Here is a 6,000-nt window from a genome sequence, read left to right as displayed (position 1 = left end):
TGTGGTCTCCCCAGGGGTCTCTACTGTGCTGTCGGATAATCCTCTTCAGCTCCTAGTGAGTCATCCTCGGAAAGATCAGAGCAGCCTCCAGTGAAGGTGGCCATCTTGGGCCCAGCGGCGCCATGTGCTTGCCACCAGAGATCCCCGATCGTCAGCCCTGGACTGGGCTTGTCTGGTCTGGGCTTCTTAGTTTTGTGCCCCATCTTGGTCGTGGTGGTAGGGGGGGGGGGTCCCCCAGAACACTTTGAGTGCGATATTATAAGCTGTATTATCTGCTTTTGGCTATCGTTGGTGGGAGCTCTAGGATCGTGTGACCAGTTGCTGCGGCAGTCAGGCTCCACCCCCCCTGTTTTCCATCTTTTAATAAACATTCCTCCCACCCTCCCCCCTCTATGAGAAAGGCCTATGTGATGCCATATGGAAGCATTGAAATCAGTGCCAGGAGCTCAACCTGCTCTGGATTCCAGGTAAACTTTATTTTTGCAAGTTCTTTCACAAATCAAGATGGGAGACTCACTTCATTGTTCCCAATAGTACATGTTACGCTGAAAAGACCCCCCCCCCCCCTCAGGACTGCTAGAGTAACCCTTTAAACATATATATGTATATCTATAGCAATACATATTTCATTTTATTTAAAAATCCTGAGAGAATAGTATTTGATATTTTGACACATGAAAAGATAAAAAGTTAAATCTTACACAATAAAAATGCACGAGCAAATATACCTTTAAAGAAATATGAATTGTAGGATGTTAAGACATCTGAATACTTTTCCTTGTGTTTTTCTTTTTAATGGTAAGCTTAATGCAAATGTTAAAGTTCTAAATGATCAAGTCAAAGGCTTTATGTCTGATATTTACATGTATTCCTGTTTAGCACTATCTAGTTGACTCATAATTAGAGAAGGATCCCAAGAGAAAAAAAGTAATTGCTCATTTTGTAGATGTGGCACTTCTGGATCAAGAAGTGATTAAAATATTTATATTGCACAGCTTGTTCAGTTCACTATTTTTATCAGATTAATTTTCTTTAATTTAGACTGCATCAGCATTTGCACGTTTTTCTGGTAAATGGTACTTCAAGTTCAAGATTCTATCGCACTTGATAAAATATGTGTTTCTGCATAACAGTTAGGAAAATAAATAGACAGAAAACCTAATTCAGGGTCAATAACACAATTGAGAGATGGGAGTGCTAAAAATGTTAAACACTGCATTTTATGATCCATATTTATCCAACAAATCATTGCTATAAATATTACTTTGATGTAGACTAATTTACAGTAAATTGCAACAAGTTACAATTTGTAAAGAAGAAATCTGATTTTATCACATTACTACTTTGTCACCCTCTTTAAATTGTGACACTAAATGCTTATGTTTTTGTACCTGTAGAAAGAATAGAATGATAGATTTTGGACAGTAATTATTACAAAATAGTGATATGCTTTTTTATAATGCCTACAAATATATCACAGACTGTTTCTCCATATGCATATAAAATATGAAATCTGTGAGATGCAAGTGAAGCTTGTTTGGTGTTCTAAACAGACCACTTTTATTGTGCAGTGCCCAGACAATTCTGACCATGAGGAATAAAGCTGTCCCTGTGATAATTATAGAGATTTCTGCTCTTTGCAATAACATGCAAATCATTTAGAAACATAGACACATAGAATGTGATGGCAGATAAGAACTATTAGGCCCATCTAGTCTGCCCAATTTTTTTAAATACTTTCATTAGTCCCTGACCTTATCTTATAGTTGGGATAGCCTTATGCCTATCCCACGCATGCTTAAACTCCATTACTGTGTTAACCTCTACCACTTCAGCTGGAAGGCTATTCCATGCATCCACTACCCTCTCAGTAAAGTAATACTTCCGGATATTATTTTTAAACCTTGCCCCTCTAATTTAAGATTATTTCCTCTTGTTGTGGTCGTTTTTCTTCTTTTAAATATAGTCTCCTCCTTTAGTGCAGCAGTGTTCATTTCAAATGTCTTAAAGTTTCAGGGTACTTTTTCTGTTTTTATAGTTTGCTTAAATGTATTGTTTTCTCACATTCACAATGAGATTTGTTTTCAGTTTATCATTTCTAGTGCATATGTGTAATATATATATATATATATATATATATATATATATATATATATATATATATATATAAATCCAAAAAGGTGGCAGCACTCACAGAATTTAAAAGTTCTAATCTTTATTTGTTCATATTTAAAAAAAATTATCAATGTTTCAGTCCTCTGTATGGGACTTTCTTCAGAATCAAGAAAGAAAGTCACATATAGGGGACAGAAACGTTGATAATTTTTTAAAATATGAACAAATAATGATTATAACTTTTTAAATCCGTGAGTGCTGCCACCTTTTTGTATCTCTGGATAACTTAGCACCCGCCAAACAAGGGACCACTGTAGCATGAGTGCAAGAGATTTTCCTTTCTCTCTCTCTCTCTCTCTCTCTCTCTCTCTCTCTCTCTCTCTCTCTCTCCATATATATATATATATATATATATATATATATATATATATAAATATTTATATATATATATATATATATATATATATATTGAAGTCAGTGCTAGGAGCTCGACCTGCTCTGGATTCCAGGTAAACTTTATTCTTGCAAGTTATTTTACAAATGAAGGGGGGAGACTTCCTTCATTGTGCCCAATATTGCAAGGGCATAAGGGCATATTATGCTGAAAAGACGCCTCTCACCCTCCCCCTCCCCCCCCCCCCCAAGACTGCTAGAGTAACCCTTTAAACATATATATGTGGATCTATAGCAATACGTATTTAACTTTATTAAAATATATATGTAACAACCAGATACAATTTGTGTCTTGTAATACCTTTTTTTATTAAGGGTGCCCTTGAAGTCACAGTAGGGTAAGATGTACATAGCTCTACGATCCTCTCTGCTATCACACTGACACTTGCATCTCTCCTCCATATTTAATTTTGTCTGTCACACTTAAGCTAACGATCGGCACTACCCGGGTGCTAAGCGACCCTACATTGACAGACGAGTGGTTACCTTGACCCAACAGCTGGTAATCCCCTGCATTTAAACTGCACTAGCACCAATCATACTGTTGGGATTGCAACAGTGTAAATCGGTACAACATACAACGGATGTTGCTAATAGTTATGCAAAAATACTTTTTAAGCAAGCTCACTTTGATTACCACCAAATAGATACTGAATTGTACATTGTAGCAGGCTAAGATATCAAACTTTACAGCAATCCTTTGCAACAATGTTACTTAATTGACACAACCTCATAGATACCATATTATACATTCAAACTGCTTCCAATGTATAAACACCCTACTATTCTCTGGAGATTGTCTAGCTGATAATTGCTCTATACAGCTGAATACTGCCTAAGTAGTATTTTGTTAGGTGCCTTAAACCACTTAGGATATTTTGGCTCTATTTAATTTAGTTTTAACCAAGACTTAGTGGACGGATTGAGTCCCGTCTATGACACTATATATTATCTGTCTTACCAAGACTTTTTGGATCAATCTGGTCCTGTCCAGGTACAGGACAAATTCAGTCCGGTATCGTGACTGATTATTTTTTCTTATTAGTTTGTAGTGATTTATTTAGTCCACGATTTAGGATTTTTTAGAGCAACTATTAAAGTGACGTTTTAATAATTTATAGATAACTTTCTCAAGGTAATCCACTTTATCTATATATTTATTGCTGATTCCTCCAGTTTTCTCTCTCTTTATGTACCTTTTTTATTGGACTAACAGAAGTTTTCGGGAGAACCTCCCTTTCTCAAGTCTGAAGCATTTCTGAGCAAGACTACACATAGAATTCAAAGTTGAGTTGTGATACAGGGGTTAAAGTGGCATGAGTGCAGATAAGACAGGTTTGATAGAACATAGACACCATTCTTGCAGAGAGGGTCGTAAATATCTTATGCGAAGATCACAGAGTGAGGGGAGAGAGAGAAAAAAAACAAGCAAACAGTGCAGAAGATGGTGATAGAAGGCGGGAGTATTAATATAAAGAATGCATGAATTCCCATCCAAGAGCTATATGCATGAAGGCCTATATCCAGCATACAAAAACAGAACAAAAAAATAGGTAGCGGGTAACAGACCAGATAACTGAACCCGATTGAACAGTCACTAGCCCTGAACAAAATGGGACAGTCACAGTCTGGTCCCGCTTGTCCTATTGTACCGCAAGGAGACTCCAGGGGTCTCCAGGGGCTTAACCCCTAAACTATATGAATGCAAAACAGAAACAGTTGCTAAAGGTCTCAAACTAGAGTAAGTAATGAGACCCTAGGCATACCTGGATATACGTATAGTATTTGGAAAAGTAAAAGATGTACATATATACTAATAGCCGGATCCCCCCAGCCAGGGAGGAAAGTGTTACAGAAGTAGTAAATAAATAAATCAATCAAATTAAATAAAGTATATACAAAAAATTCCAATCTCTACTGTCTGATGGGTCTGGGATATAGTCAAACTGCAGAGGACTATTATGGGATAGAGGGAAAAAATAAAAAATCCTTTAATGTTAATAATGAATAAATATATCCATATCCCTGCCCCTAATGCTTACCCAGCCATGTATATATAACCATTGCCTGTTACAAGCTAGGGCTTAGACCTAATACGTAATGGTTTAGTGTAGGTCCTCAGCTCTCAGGCAGAGATACAGTTGAATCAAACGAAAATATTCAAAAAATCAATGATACAAAATTGAACTGTATGACAGGGGTAATGCAAGCAGGCAATAAAGCAAAATAGGGAGAGAGAAATGTAGAATAGAGTAAGAGGTCAGTGCTAAATGTACTGACAAATGCTTTATAAAGCCTCTCTCCCTTTTCAGCTAACTAGACAGACATAGTAGAGAAAAAGAAAAACAAATTAAAAGTGGTGATTAGAGCATAATCAAAGTGCTCCACACCCAGAGTGTTTAGTCAGTGCCCATGTGAGAAACAAAGAAAAGTTAATGCTAAGAAACGCCCAACGCGCGTTTCGGTGCCTATGTCATGCACCTTCGTCAGGGACCAAAAGAATGTGGTCACTAACCTCCCTTAAATATACAATGCGCCCAAATTTTAGCCAATTAGCCGGGTCAGGGAAGAAATCCTCAGGTGTTCCTAAAATTACCTTGATATCTCCACTTGTTATCGGCATTCCATGCCGGGTGGGGTGTCACATGACCGCTGCCTCGAAGGAGCGGATTGGTGTGATTAAGGGCTCCTATGATTGGTTCAACACCACGTGGGGCTCCTTCGATCGGCAAGTAGTGTGTGGATGTATACCACGCCCCCCTTAGGTATCTTGAACGATCTGCCGATCCTATCCATTTAATGGATATCAAATAGAAGAAATACCATTCCTATAACTCCCAGGCAGTCGCCCACATGAATACATTATACATAATTTCGAACCACAGACCAGCGTATGTCACTCCTGGCCGGCTGCTATATAAGGTCATATATGACCATGATTCAAAAGGGCCACCAACCACTACAACTCTCAGCCAGCCGTGTAATAGGGAGTCTAAACAAAATCTAGACTCATATAGACGCGTGTATAAAATGTCCAGTGGACTCCCACTATATAAGTGGTAATAAATGAAGCCCGGGATACAATAATCCCTGATAGGAACTAGTCACACTTACATGTACAGCGCCGGCTAAGTGGACATTCCCAACGTCCAGGGTATAGATGGAGGCAAGATGGGATCAGGTTCTGTGGCTTGGAAAAGGTCACTTTGGGACCAAGGGGTGGAGATCTGGATAAAAAACTCTTACAAAGAGAGAGTTTTTGGATCTATAAACTCAAGACACTCTCACCCCTTGGTCTCAACGAGGGTTTCTCATACACCTCCTTTATCGCAGACTAAGACCTTTAGTCCCTTTTGTAAATAATGTAAATAAATAATGTAATTATGTAAATATTTAAGATACGCCTCATACACACTTAAGATTTTGTATAGC

Source organism: Pelobates fuscus, chromosome 4, assembly GCF_036172605.1.
Source record: "Pelobates fuscus isolate aPelFus1 chromosome 4, aPelFus1.pri, whole genome shotgun sequence".
Taxonomy (NCBI): domain Eukaryota; kingdom Metazoa; phylum Chordata; class Amphibia; order Anura; family Pelobatidae; genus Pelobates; species Pelobates fuscus.
This window is presented reverse-complemented; position numbering follows the sequence as displayed.